The sequence below is a fragment of the Achroia grisella genome, unplaced genomic scaffold, assembly GCF_030625045.1.
Source record: "Achroia grisella isolate CSIRO2021 unplaced genomic scaffold, CSIRO_AGI_Agris_v1 utg1867, whole genome shotgun sequence".
Lineage (NCBI taxonomy): Eukaryota > Metazoa > Arthropoda > Insecta > Lepidoptera > Pyralidae > Achroia > Achroia grisella.
Window position 1 is genome coordinate 102,272 of NW_026712690.1, and position 16,856 is coordinate 119,127.

The following is a 16,856-nucleotide window of genomic DNA, read 5'->3' on the forward strand; positions in this document are numbered from 1 at the left end:
TTCGCGGTTCTTTATTTGAATTTGGAACTAAAAATATTTATTTTGTTATTTTGATTGTACTACAAAAGTAGATTTTAAATATTTTCACAAGGAAATTTCTGATTTTTCACCTAATCAAATAGAAAGAAATAGAGATATAATAACTAGATTCATCTGAAAGGAATACGAGATCTTGAAATATTTTTATAAACATCTAATTAGGTATACTTATCAATAACTGAGAAAATTATTTAGATTATAGAATATATTATTTGATTTTCTATGTCTATACTCTGGAACAGTATTATTTAATTGTGGCAACTTCATAAATATTTACTGTGTGCCTTAAAGTACGTGTGTTATACAATAATTTTCCAAAAGATCTCAACACAATATTTTTAAGGCCATTTTCCTGAGAATGACGAATGTCTCCTGACAAAAGACTTTCGATTGTAATCTTTGACATCGTTTTAAAATGTATGTACATTACTCTGTAGGCGACTTAGCTTAGGTCCAAATGAGAATCTATCTTGGTATTTAATAAGTTGACTTAATCAAAAATCACCAAACTTAAACAGAAAATGTTATTTCTAAGGGCCTTTTGTGTAGAAATATTAGAATTAAGTATGTTATAATGTAAATAATATGATATGAATTGTCTGTATGAGTAACACTATGAAAGACGTAGTTCTATATACTTGTATATTAATTATATATAAAATAACGTCAAAAGAGACGGTCCTAATGGGTATCTAGAGTTGCCTATTGTGTCCTTTTATATTTATTTCATACCTTTACCCGAAACGTTCTTATTAGCGCGGGAAAACCAGCGCGCGCAATCGTGAGGGATTGTCCCCTCCGATCGATCCCCCGTTCAATTCAAACGGGGATCGAAATTACGACTGGCTGAGCCGAGGTTCGGACCCCTAGCGGTGCCCTCAGACTAAAGTCGCATCCTTCAGAGACGATGGCCTTCAGCCGCTCCGCGTTCTTCTGCGGGTGTGCCATCTGCACTCGCCCCCTATCGTCCAGTGAAACTGTAAAGGCCAGCTGCGGCCAACAGCATTAGAATAGTCCGAAAAAAAAAACATGTTTGCGAATACGATACTAGTTTCTCTTTCTTCTAAAATTTTATTTTTCATTCTTGAACCTGACTGTCTTTTATTAAAAAAAACTAAGTTGTACTCTTTGAAAATAGACGTGTCTTGTTAATTTCTTCACATTCTTTTCCATTTATTTTCCTCTTTCATGGTCTCATTTTCTCTATAGTTTTATAAATGAAAGTATAAAATAACTGTTAAGTACTTATTCCTTGTTATACATATTTTGCCACTACTGAATAGATTTATTCTTGCCTTTTGTAACTGAAGTAATAATAGTACGTTTTAACTCTGTTATTGTTTAATTTGTTCTATTTTAATTAAGTATTTTCATTTTAATAATAACACTGTGACTTCACATTCCTTTTATATGTAATTTATGATTTAATAATTAAATATATTGTACACAGTCCTATATTAATTATTGTAAATAAATAAGTGTGTATATTGTGTAAATTTAAACAATGAAATATAAATAGTTTAGTAGTAATCATTGAAAATAAAGACATGTAACGAATATGTTTTGTCTATACTGTGCTGTTGATGAAATTATGTTTTTTTTTCTGTCTTTTCCGAGATCAGTCTATGAAGAGATGTGGTAAAATGGATTTATATTATTTTGTTCCGCTACAATTAGCATGTGTGAGACCACAGATATTCAGTGCGGAAACCTGACCACAGCTACTGGAAGCGTTACGACCTTATGAGTGATAAAATTTTTATTTAATATATTTATATTATTTTGTTTAATTCCACTACAATTAGCAGGTCACAAATATTCAGTGTGGAAACTTGATTACTCGTGTTGAATATTGTACAGTTAGTACTAGGTTTCCAAGCTATATACGAACTCTATTCAATGCCTGATACACCTCGTTCGGGTGCTCATAGGTGGCGGCAATCACATACCATCAGGTGAGCCGTAAGACCGTTCGTCCTTATGCTTAAACACAGTTCAGTTCATTACCAATTATTTTCATCAATTGAACGAAATCATCATTTTTTGTTACTATCCCTATCATCCGGTAAGGATAATAATAATAAAATATGATATGCATAAACGGTCGAGTGTCCTGTATGATGAATTCATTTTGACTTTGACTTTGAAGAAAGTAAACGTTTATCGACAGCCTGTATATATATATTTTTTATTTATTGTAATAAAATATGAGCAGTAAACAATTATTTATTGATGCGAGTAGTTGTAGAGAGTTTGCAATAAAATGTCAATGTAGTTAATGCAATAAATAACTAAAACTGTACAACGTTTTTCATTTGCCTCAAAGTACCATTCACTTATAAAAAAAACACTATTTACAATAAATAAAACTGTATAACGTTTTTCATTTGCCTCAAAGTACCATTCACTTATAAAAAAAAACACTATTTACAATAAATAAAACTGTATAACGTTTTTCATTTGCCTCAAAGTACCATTCAATTATAAAAAAAATGACTATTTAAAATAACTAAAACTGTATAAGCTTTTTCATTTGCCTCAAAGTACTATTGAATTATAAAAAAAACCACTCTATTAACAAGAACATTCCCGTCCAACTAGGTGCTGACCAATTAAAGATGGTATTAAGATGAAAAAAATAACGACAAGTGTCAATTAATATAAAATAACCATCCAAGACGAACCACACACAGCGCCATCTATTGTCCAGCTAAGCAGAGCTTGTATTATGGATACTAGACAACTGAAATAAATACTTATATAATATATATTTTTTTCAAATACAGAATATACATCGAAACACCACCATGAACACCATAAACAATCATACTCATGAATGCAAGTATTTGTGCCGCGAGAGGAATCGAATAGGGTACTGGCACTAGTAGTCGGCCCCGCACCAGTACTCAGCCTTTTTCGGTTTAAAACCAATAGGAATAGCGCTATAACAGAAAATACCTAATCAAATTATTTTAAATAGCTTCTATGACTTCTCGTTGCTAGAATTAAATCCAAACATAATAGCTACGTGGCTGCGAAGTACATTAAATATGAATCTATTTCGAAGTCATCGGCTGACGAGGCGACATGCGGCGTGCGCGCCATTTTTTTATTAGTGAGAAGCGTTCACAGAAATGGTAATTTATTTCATTTTTTTGTTAATTTTAGGCCACATTGTATTAAAATTTACATTAATTAAGACTTTTGGCATTGTAATCAATGAAAAGTATCATGTTTTTCTTAAGAATTATTAAATAATGAAGTGGCCGACTACTGGGTCCCATTTTTATATACATTATCTAGTACTCAACCACCCCTGGCTGACTACTGGTTTTAACGCTGTTTGTCAAAAACCCTATAGTCAGCCACTTAAATAGTTAGAGTTTGTTACATGGCTGAGTACTGGTGACAGTAGATCCAGTGTTCAACCGTCCATATTTAAATTGTTTTTTATATAGTTTTTTATACAAAAAAAAAAAAAAGAAAAAAACCAGCTCTAGATTATACCAAAAGTAAAGTGAACGAGAAGCCAAAAGAAAAATGATGATTATGATAAGGAATTGAGCGTAAAATGCACAAAGAAGACAGGCTGTGATTTAGTGGAAATCAAAACAAAATAAAAAAAATTAAAAACTTCTATATCCTGAAATGACACAGAAACCTGTAAGGAAGATAAGCTCCTAAAAAAATTGTTAATCGGCGACTTTTACAAAGAAGAAGAACTTGAAATCTTTTCAAATACTGATGTTACTAAAGAAATTTCCGACTGATTTAAATATAAGTTAGATAGGTATTTGATTGTTGTGATTGTTAGGGCACAGTTAAGTCCTTTTAGGTTCTATGACCGGACTAATTATTTATTAATGTTCTTAATCTTTAAGCTTGAAACTATTGATCTTAAGAGAGGCTGACCACTGGTGGCAATATGGCTGAGTACTAGTTTTTGGCGGCTGAGCACTGGTGAAAAGTGCCTTATTTTGTTAAAAATTTTTCACTTTATTAAAGGATAAATTTGTAATTTTTGTTAATTTTGTAACACAGTTTAATAAATGAGTAAGTTAAATTATACAAAAGACTTTCAATTTACTCTTTCTAATATTTTCTTATATAAGTTTGAACCCAGACTTACCACTAAAAGGCTGACTACTGGTGCCAGTATCCCTACCCGACCATCGGAAGTAAAGCGGGGTGCTAAACCTCTAGACTACAGAATCCGAACTGTTGATTATCTCATGCCTTTTACTTGTTAATGTGTATTTATTTAAAACAATATTTATTCAAAAGAGGAACACTCAAGTTTCTCTTTCATTCTCCTTGTGATGAAACTGCGTTCCGAATGAGTGGTAGAATAAAAAAATTCATTATATTAAGTCTATTCGTGAACAGGTGCTGCTTGTGGGGACTGGTCTGTTCGGGTTACGAACACCGATTAGACTATTTGCTTTTGACAAAATTGCAATAGTTAGTGGTCACTCTATTCTCCTAAATTTGAATTTAAAAATGAATCTGTATTATTGTAAACATGTACAATCGTATTTGAAAAGAATACGAGCTGATTTTCTTGTCAGTTCTTCTCGTCTTGAGCTCACTCCGAACTGACGGTAGATTTGACATATCATAAGAATCTGTAATAAACCTACATGAATGAAGATATTTTGATTTGATTAATTTCTTTATTTGAATAAAGAGGATTTTTTATTCTATTCAACTTCTATACATACTGTTTTGTATAAAAATATATTAATTATATTATACCTACACTAGCTGGGACCGCATACCGATTTTTTACCCGTTTTTGCAACATTTTTCACTGATGCTTCGCTTCTATTGGTCGTAGCGTAATGTTATATACCTGAAAGCCTTCCTCGACAAATGGACTATCCAATACAAAAAGAATTTTTCAATTCGAACCGTAGTGTAGGTATAATATATTCATAGTGTATATATAGTTCCTGAGATTAACGCGTTCAAACAAATAAACTCTTCAGCTTTATAATCTCATATATAAAATTCTCGTGTCACAGTTTTCGTTCCCATACTCCTCCGAAATGGGTTGGCCGATTCTCATGAAATTTTGTGAGCGTATTGAGTAGGTCTGAGAATCGGCCATCTATTTTTCATCCCTCTAAATGTTAGGGGTAGTCCACCCCTAATTTTTATTTTATTTTAAGGCAAAACAACGTTTGCCAGGACAGCTAGTATTAGATTATATATATTGAGAGTAGCATTATTTTGTAACTTTTTGTATTTTATCTGTATCGTATTATATTTTGTTGACTGACCAATGTAATTGTGTTACCACTTTTTATTTTTGTTGTTAATATTAATAGTGCTTTGTGTGTATGCCTTTAGCGTATATTTTTTTATCTATCTAACATAGGTATGACATAACATGGCGGCTCAATAACCAAACGTTCGTCAATAATACCGTTTGATCCAGCTCTGTCGCTGTTCATTGCAATCGATTCGATTCCAGATTTTTAAAACGGTTTCCCCTCACACCTACCACTAGGGTTGTCAACATCGATCTTTTAAATATTTCTAAAAACTTCTTCAAATTATATATTATAACATTATGGAAACTTAAGGTTCGCCTGATGCCAATACTGCAGTATTCCACTTCAGTATAGAAACCTTTTCATTAATAATTATGGAAATGAAGGTAAGAACTTTACATTGTAATGTAAATTATTAATCGATTTTGATGTTTCTTCTAATATTATTTTTATACTCTTATATTTTTAATGAGACTTATTGTCTGTATCCCCTCATAACATTATGTTGGTACATTTTTAGTTTATTTCTACTTATATCAATATTATTTTTTATAAATATAAAAGTTAAAATTGAAATAAAAAACTCGATTTGATGATTAATTTTTATCTACAGAAATTATCAATAAATTAATCATCATGATTATCATCATTATTTCAGCACGGAAGACGTCCATTTCTGAACAAACAATAAATTCATAAAGGTCTTAATTCAAGCTGTTTTTTTTTTTATCAAAAATTAAAGTTGTCAGTGACAGCCCTAGTTTCCGACCGCGGTGTATATGGGATCAGTTGAGAGCAAGATTAAATTTGCTTCTCGGTCGATGTTCCAACAAAGAACTTGAAGTGTTTGAAGAAAGATTAATTTGGTAAAAATTCGGGGCCCACCCCGCCGAGTATTAAGCTCCCGTTTAATAGGCCGGTGTGTATAAAAAAACCTATACATGTGCCTATAGTTCTTCTTGTCATACAGGTTACCATACTCCTCCGACATGGCTTGACCGATTTTCATGCAATTTTAGATGCATATTCAGTATATCTGATAATGTGGCATTAAAACTATATACACCACCCTAAAATGTTCGTTCTAATACCTCCAAGAACATGTGTACAAAATTTCATCATTATCGGTTCAGTAGTTTTTGTGTGAAAGTGTAACATACATCCCTACTTTCACATTTATAATATTAGTAAGGATAATACAGATTAGCTACCACTTAATTAATCTGTATTATGAGTTTAATATATTAACCTGTTCCACAACAGGTATAGCTACGTCTCTACTTATAAATATGATCTACTTAACGCTTAGAAGCGGTCCATAATCTCCTTAAAGTGTTACTTATTGTTCTGCCAAGTGGGGGAATGGGAGGGTAAGATAAAGGGAGGGGGTAATGTAACGCCTACTCAATGGAAAATGTCTGTGAGAATGTAATCGTTGAGATGTTCGCACTACTTGGAAAGACGGACTCTGTGGTCTAGTGGTTTAGTACAGCGCCTTACTTCCGATGGTCGCGGGTTCGATTACGGCACAAACCGCGGGAGAGTAAAAACATTTTTATTTTAATGAGTATGATCTGGGTGTTGTCTGTGTATATTATGTATGTATTTAAAAAAATGTATCCATGTATTTTTATCAGATGTCCCGATATTTCCCTTCTAGTCTAAATGTTTACTTTGTTATTTTCTATAGAAATCATGCCAAGTGTCTACATAGAAGACACTTATATGAAATCTTAATTAAAAATGTAAGTTTTTTTTTCTATAGAAATCAAACCAAAGGTCGTTTACATAGGAACTGGCGACATGTATATATGTTAATAATAAGAATCTAGTACTCTGTTTAGTCTGAGACTAACTGTTACTTGTTTTGAGGTACTATTATTATTATTTTGTAAGGGATTGACAGGGGAGATGAAAGATTGTATGGATGTATCGTCATTTTTAAAGCTAGAAGCTTCAAATTTATTGTAGGCTATTGTTGTTTAAAAATAAATAAATATGACATTCAAAGTTTGTTGTTACCCATAAAGGGGGTAAAATAAAATAGGCGATAAAAGATTGTATGGAAAATCGTCATATTTTAAACACGAAGAACACGAAAACTTTTTTTTTACACATTGAGTTAGATTATTGAATATTTTTTTCTTTTTTACTCAAGTTCCCTATAACATGCGGACGAAGTCGTGGGCACAGCTAGTTTTATATATTATGAATACTTATATACTATACTGGTCACGTGATTTTTTATATATGATATAGAATGATGTTCCTGTTTCTGTTAACGGTTAGATAGTGTACATATATGTGTGTATTAGTTCAGAGTAGGGTGTATCCCCAGATTAATCATATTATCTAAGGATACATGTCGGATGAATCTTATTTACATGGGTGTTTAGAATAATACGATGAAATAAATTTGTACACATCGCAATAGCAAAATTTAGTTGATTCTTTTTGTTCCAAATTATATATTTTCCACAGAAAATAGCCAAATGGAGGTTCAATATAATTATATGTGACTTTGCTTTGATACATGTGTGCAATAATGTATGAATCAGACATGACCGATGAATCTTTTTGATACAAATAAGATTTTTCTGTCTTCATTTTGTATTTTGGGTATTTCAGAATAATACGATGAAATAAACTTGTACACATCGCAATAGCAAATAAAGTCGGTTGAAAATATCATAATCTGGTAAAATACAGAAGCAGACGTATTGCAATTACAATAATTGCGATGGTAACTCGATCTTTGCGATCTGCAAGTGACAATGGCGCAGAAAACAATAGCAGCCGGCATCGAACCCCTGACCCTCGTTACCAGCGTCATCTATTGTCTATATTCTAATAGGACATTTAATTAATAACAGGCATCTAAATATTATATTTATAACTTTTATCAAGTTTAGCAGTTTGCTATTGCTATTCATACAAATTGTTATATATATAATGCTGCTTTATTTTATTTAAAAGAGCAACACGCAAGTTTCTTGATCATTCTTCTTGTGATGAGTCTGCTTTCGGAATGAATGGTAGAATAAAAAAATAATATTCAAAAGTGCTTGTATTGAATTCATTTGAATAAAAAATATTTGCGTTCTAAATGTTTATGAACAACATTTATTTTATTTAAAACGTGTTGCTCACGCAAATTTCTTTCTCGTACTTCTTGTGAATAAAAAAAACATTTCAAAAGTTCTTATATTAAGTTTATTTGATTAAGAAATATTTTCCTTCTATTCTATATGTTTATTTTATTATTTTCTATAGAAATCAAGCCAAGTGCCTAAATAGAAAGTGGCGACCTATAATATATGTTAAAAAAATCAGTACACGAAAAATAGAAGACACTTATATGAAATCTTAATTAAAAATGTACATTTTTTTCTATAGAAATCAAACCAAAGGTCATTTACATAGGAACTGGCGACATATATATATGTTAATAAAATCAGTACCTCGAAAAATAGAAGAAACTAGTTTATGAACTCTTAATTGAAAATTAATAAGCACTTACTTGTAAGTTAGTAATTTTCGAATAAACTTGTATTGGAAGGTAGTTATTAGAAAATTGAGGATCACAATTAATCCTTTGAAATACAGTTGTGATATGTTTATTAATTTATCTGTATCAAACTTATAAATACGAAAGTATATCATTCCACTGTTATCATTCCACAACAAAACTGCTGAACGGATCTATATACATATAAATACGTGAGACAAAAACTTTGGACCCTTTTTTCCGTAAATTGTACGGTTAGGGGAGTATATAATTTCACACACTTATAGCTTACATAGAGAAATAATGCAGAATGCTAATATATTTTTTAAATATTATTCATATAAAATACATTAAATCAATAAAATAAACATTACACACATTACCAAAAATGTTGTTGTGTATTAAAAAAAATGTGTCAAATACATTTTGACACATTTTTTTTTTTATAAAACAGTTGACAAACGAGCATGCAGCTCACCTGATGGTAAGTGATTACCGCCGCCCATGAACACCCGCAACACCAGGGGAATTGCAAGTACGTTGTCGGCCTTAGATTCACGGATATACTCTTTTGTTTATTGTTAAAGTCTATGGTCAAATTGAGAATAGATTAATATTGTTTGTCTTCAATATTATTTCTATATAGTTTTAATTATTATTAAATTAATTATGGCACGCTATATATTTCGACCACTGGTCGACCACTGTTTAATGAAATTTGGTGTGATAATAAATTGTATTAAGATGACATATACATACTATTCTCATTATTATATTTAGGTCTGTATAAAAAATGCTTCTAACAGATCCAAACAATCTATTTGAAAATCCTATTACTTAAAAATTAATACTTATAAATGGTACTTATTACTTCAAATTAGAAAATATCTTGGGACCTTACCACGTTTTCGTTTTTTTTATCAGTTTAGGTGAGGGTATGGAAATAAAAATAAATAAAACGTGATAAGATCCTGTGAATTTTCTTAATTGTATGTAATAAATATTGACCGCGTCAAATTTAAAACAGTATACTAGTTGTAAGTTAATAATTTTCAAATGAACCTACTTATATATAGGAAGGTTGGTAAACAAATTGAGAAGCACAACCCTTCAGGCTCATTATTCGTTTTATTTCGTTTATCCACAGACCCCACTCGGCGCAAACACGGCGGGCACATTGTCTCCACAGTAATTACGTTTTCAAATCCGTCCCGGTGACGTTTTGATTTGTATTCGCTACCCGCCGCTGTTTCTGACACCCTGGTACCATCTCTGCTATTTAACTCCTACTTTTGTGTTTAACTATAATCAGTTACAATTTAACCGACTTCATTAATTGTAAGAAAAGATTACATTTACAAAACGTATGATTACAAACCCTTAGTGGTTTAGTAGATAAATCACATCTTCTTACTTTCCATGGGCGTGTGTTCGATTCATTATATATTATATATGCATTTTTTTAAATACTTATTTATGTAGTTTTATCAGTTGTCTAGTATCCATAACTTCATTTCTACTTAACTTGGGACTAAATGGCGTTGTGGTGATTATCCAGATATAATAGTAATCGTGGGTTATTATTATTATTAAATAAATATAAATTTATTTCCTTTTAATCCTTTATGGTGTTCATGTATTTCTTTAGTTACTTAAGTAGCTATTATTTTATTTATATTATTATATACTATATTCACACAAAATCCTAAGTATATAATGCTTAACACAACATTTATTTAAAATAGCAACAAGCAAAGTTTTTTGTTTGTTCTTCTTGTGTGAGTCTACTTTTCGAATGAGCAGTAGAATAAAAATTATTCAAAAGTTTATTTAAATAAAGATTACTATATAATGTATATATACTATTTCTATATTTTAGAAACGAAGTTATATAGTTTAGCAAAATTTGCCACAAAAGATACATAAAGAAAAAGGTTGGTAAACAACGATTAAATTATATAGTGGTTAAATTTAATACCAAAAAAAATTACCTACACATCAAAATACATAATCTCCAAAATGAATCAATAGGTGACGCTATTTACAACTCTATAATAGTTCACAAAAGGTCCAATATGATGTGATTTCACATATTACCTTTGCATGACCGAACAGAGTTCTGGCAGATGAAATTATCTTTGTAACAGCGCTTTATGACCGGAATCAATACACGATCATAGCAATAAAAGCAGTAGATGTTTGCTATCCACCCCCTCCCCTACCCCCCGAGTCTCAGCCCCGCCCCTCCGGCGCCCGGCAATTTAGCCGATATTAAGTTTATACAGCGATTTGTACCCTTCTTTACACCGGCCCTGGATAAGGGTTGACGTATATTGGATAAAAATACCGCCCTAATATAATACATTGTTGTAGTCTAACCACAGAACTATGGACTATATATACGAGCTCGGAGATTAGCACACACGCATTTCCGGTGGTCACAAGTTCGATTCCTTGCACAGTACAAACACCTGTATTCATGAGTATGGTTATTTATTACGAGTTTTGGTCTAGGCTTACCAATGTAAATTATGTACGTATTTACAAAAAAAAAATAAGTATTTATATGAGTTATATCATTGGTTATATTTATATGGACTAGATGGCGCGAGTTGATTGTCCTGGGTTATTATTATTATTACTATTATTATCTTAGTAGTGAACAAATATACAATTGTGAACCCGCAAGAGATACACTCTAAAAGGACACCAGTGGAAGATGAGACTAAATTCAGGTAAGTTTAAATTAGGTTTAGCTTATTGTATAACTTATTTTTAACAATCTATTAATCATCCGTTCCTAATAATCCCCACATCCTGGGTAAACTAATAGTAATTTGATTCACAACATAAAACCTCTGCCGTTTGCAACTTGTATTACAAGCTGTGGTCCAGAACAAACGGTTAGATATACTAGTGAAATTTTAGGGTACAGAGGGTGCCACAATGTTTTTGTCACGATTAACCTCACAATATAAACGACAGTTACCACTCTCCAGCAGATGATCCGTCAGTTTTGTTTGCTATTACAATAACATAAAAAAGCGCTGCTTCTAAACAAGCGTTTATTTTAACTTAATATGCGTTAACCCTTAATTCGGTGAGTTGGCGAACATTATTATTGGGTCAATTGAGCCCCCTCCCTCATGATATTAGTTCACTCAGCATCCTATACTTATCTGGCGAGATTCGTTTATGTCACACGTAACTACCTCATCACGAACACTTGTTCTAATGTATGAAAGAAACGGGTGTCATTTTTAAATAGCAATAATGAGGGGAGGAATTACTAGTAATGGGTATTAGTGGCCCAATTGCTAGTTTACATTACTATTTTTATTTCTATACTCACAAGAAAAAGTATAGAATCACTTACTTGGAATTGATTCCACGCGATCTTGAGTACTTAATAACTAGTTAAGAATATTACAAATGGTACCATTTTAAAGGATTAACTGTATAAATTTAAATTGATACGAAATTTATTCAAATCTCGAGATTATTTAATAAGTTATTAAGTACTCAAGACAACGCGGAATCAATGCCAAGTAAGTAATTCCATATTTTTCCATGCGAGTGTATTTTAAATAAATAAATAACCTACATTTTTATAGAGTAGAATGAGCTCACATGCTATGATATGCAGAATACTATCTCGAGATTAAACACATTCTATTAAAAACTTTAGCCACTTATGAACGTCAAATTTTTATACCTATTAATATTTTCCCCTTCCAATCAAATCTCAAAACTCAGAACATTCCCCTTTTTAAGTCGGTTGTTAATTGAAATATCAATAGTTTCCCTTACAAATAAATTAACATATTCAAACAATAAATTATAATTGAATTTATTTAATTCTCACGTAAGTCAACATTCACTGGTGTGGATGTAATATGCGCAAAAATTTGTTATACATGTGCGGACACGAACCAGTAAGCGCATTGTAGTCACGTGGTTATCGAATTAACTATAGTTAAATGGACGCAACCATAATTTGCACCAATAAGAGATTATAGCGTGAGAAATAAGAGGGTTAATTGCTTTGTACACACAGTAAATACCCTGAACGTCTCAGGTCTGAATCTTGATACAGTCACTTTTGAACATAAACTCACAGTAATCCGTACTAATCTTGATAAGTATTATCAAGATTTAGACGGGAAAGTTTGTGAGTATGGATGGATTGGATGGATGGATGGACAGAAGGATGTTTGTTACTCTTTCACGTAAAACTATTGAATGAATTCTAATAAAACTTTACAGTAATATAGTATTATACATCAGAATAACATATAGGCTATAATTTTATTTTTCAGACTACTCTAACGCTATTGGCCGCAGCTGGCCTTTTCAGGGATATGGGGCGAGTGTAGATGACACTTCAAACCCTCGGAAGTACTTATGCAGCGGCTGAAGGCCAACTCCTGTCTTACGGATGCGACTTAATCTGAGGTCACCGTTTGGGGGTGGGCTCAGGCCGTCGTAGTTCGATTAGAAGGAGAAGCATTTAAAAACATATTATTTAAATTGGGCGAAATATAATGATAAATGTCAAGTAAGTGTTATGCAGACGAAGTTGCGCGGATCAGCTAGTAATGTAATATATGTAAAGGGTTTTTTTTCAGACCACAGCTGGCCTTTACAGATTCCCCGGACGATATGGAGCGCGTGCAGATGGCACTTCAAATCCGCGGACTTATGGAGCGGCTGAAGGCCAATCCGCCCTGACGAATAGGGATTCACCACGATGATTTCCAGGGGTACTGCGTGGAGTCAACGTGACGTGATATTGTTAGCAATGGGGTCACTAGATCACATTACTAATGACCCACCACTTAGATGGGCGGGGGGCTTCTTTTAATTATATACTAATAATACCCCATCCCTCTATATGTCTATTGATATACATGCGTTATATACACTATTTAGGTACTCCATAACTCATTCTTGCGAATACAGAAAAATATAAATAAAAACAAACTTTACATAAATGTGCTAAACAAAGCACCTTATCGTTTAAAGCAATCTCATATAGATGGTAAATGAAAGTTATCATTTATTTTTTATCGCCGTTCCATCCACATATATCCATCATACATCCACATAACATATAGGCTACAAATTTCAATAAAAATTTATAGCCTATGAGTTATTCTGATGCATAAGCTATATTACTGTAAAGTATCATCAAAATCCGTTCAGTAGTTTCTACGCGAAAGAGTAACAAACATCCATACTCATAAACTTTCGCGTTTATAATATTATTAAGATATATACTTGAAGATAAAAACGAAAATATTTTGTATTTTTTTCTACACTTAGGATAACGCTATGTAAATCTATCTGTCTATTATTAAAAATAAACATTAGTTTGCAATAAGCTATTTATAAATTAATCAGTAGATATTAATTACACGTGCAAGCTATCCAACCGTGAGAGTTAACACGTGTTCACAATAATATTATATTGATAAAACAATCAATAGATTACCTGAATAGTAATACGGCAATGGCAGAATGTCTCTTTTTAAGGTAAAATAATTTACTCACCAATTTTTAGAATACCTAATAAATATATTGGACGCTGTATAATCGTGTTAAATATATTTAATTACCTATAAGAAAAGAATTATACAAAAAATATAATATAAGAGTAAAAAATTATATATAAAAAAACATATGTACCTAGTTCAAAATAAGAAAAACAAAAGGAGGCCTATCGCCAAACAGAGTGTGTTTTATAACTATGTATGTGTCAAAATAATATCCAAATAATAATAATAATAGTAATAAGTACCATAAGGACTCTTCCCATAAATATGTTTAACAAAAGGCGGACTTATCGCTTACAGAAATCTATTTACAGACAAGCGTAAAGTTTGTCATTGAGAGGATGATAGGAAAAGCCAGGTCAGTTAGCCCATTGTCGGCCCCAGTGGTCTAACGGGTTAGCACACCGCTTTACTTCCGATGGTCGCGGATTCGATTACTCGCACGGTGCAAACATTTGTATTCATGAGTATGATTACTTGTATCGGTATGGGTATTGCTTATTGTGTTTATATCTATGTATTTTCAGCAGTTGTCTAGTACTCACAACACGAGATTTGCTTAGCTTGGCCCTAGATAGAGCTAGATAACGTTTTGTGAATCATCTTAGAAGTTTTAGTCCGGGATGTTACCCTAACCTAACTCGTTAATTAATTACTCGGCTTAATTCATCATACTTCTGTAAATGTGTCTTGTATAGTGATTGGTCGGCCCCTGTTGCAACGAGCCATCCATGAAGTTACATACTCCCTCACAATTCTCCCCTAATTAATGATATAATAATTTACTTTCACGATTATTAACCCAGGTGCGCTTATTTATTTATTACCCTTTAATGCACCTGAAAAAATATAAAGAAAACAAATTATAAAGTATGAAGGTACAAATAGAAATAATCTTTATTGAAATAAATTTAATATAAGCACTTTTAATAGTTACATTTTTTTGTTTTACCACTCATTCGGTATGCTGACTCATCATAAGAAGAACTAGCAAGAAACTTGATCATTCGTCTTGTGATTGTTCTTTTCAACAAATGTTCTTCTAAGTATACACACATTAACAAGGATTAGGCATGCGACAATCAACATAGAAACCGCTACGCACTCCATCTTTGTGCAGTCAGATTGTCAGCGCTATTCATTTTAAGTTAGAATTTCTCTACAAAAACATTATTCATAAATTCTTCAATTTCATAATAAGCTTTATTACAAAGTGTTTTATAAGACATTTGAATCTTTTTACTGGTAGATTGAGGACTGACTGATTTCTTATAGCTTATTAATTTTTGGTGTCTGCCAGACTAGAACTCGCCTTGTGAGTCAAGATTGTAATTCTTGACGACCTCGGTAGTCTAGTGGTTTAGCACACCGCTTTACGTCCGTTGGTCGCGGGTTCGATTCCTGGCACGGAACAAACATTTGTATTCATGAGTATGATTGTTTGTATCGGTCTGGGTGTTTTCTATGTATAATATGTATGTATGTACGCAAAAAAAAATATCTATGTATATGTATCAGTTGTCTATTACCCATAACCCTTAGCTAGCTTAACTTGGATCTAGATGGCGCTGTGTGAATTGTCCTGAGATTATTATTATTATTATTACCTGTCATTCTCAAGTTATTATTATTTATACATATACACCTATCAACACTAACGTAAACAAACGTATGAGTTTCATTCATAAAAAGTATTGTGTGTTTGTATTTCTGCCACTCGTTATCACAACTTATCACTTATAATCACTTATTTATCCAATAAAACCAATATAGTCTACGGCGTCAGGTGTTCATTTTCCTATTGATGGATGATTGTAATAATGTTTTTATAGCTTTTTATTACATATTGTTGCCCAATAATTCTGTTATATGATTATCAGAAACTGTCATAATTTATCAGGAAATATGTTTTATTAAGTGTCTGCTGTGATAAAAATGTAATTACGGATTGGGTTTTGGAGATTGTTGCGCAAAAACTAGTACAATAAAACCACGCAATTGTCTGGTTTATTTACTTTTTACAGATGCTTCATTTAATTATTATTTTATTACAGTAAAGAAAAAAACCACGCAATCGTGTGTTTTATAAAAATAAGTCCGCAAAAACGTGAATAGCAATATTCAGAAATAAATTTTGATTTAAGTTGAAGGGATGAAACAATTGAAAAAATAGGTTGTAAAAATTTTTCAAGGATAACGGTAAGAAATATAAACAATGTTTCAAATGAAAGTTGTAAACAAAAAAATTCTGCACAAGAAAGGTCCTCTTCATTTTTTTATTATCTGCTGTTGTTTTGCCACAAAATTATAATTAATCTTGATGGTAAGCGGTAACCATCGCCTATATACCTGTACAGCACTACGATCATCACGTTATCATGTGACTCCCGTGATACTCATGTGTTGCCATTACAGAGAACTGAGTTATCATGTCTTTTAATGAACTTAACACTTCTTGAACAAGTGCTGCTTATAGTA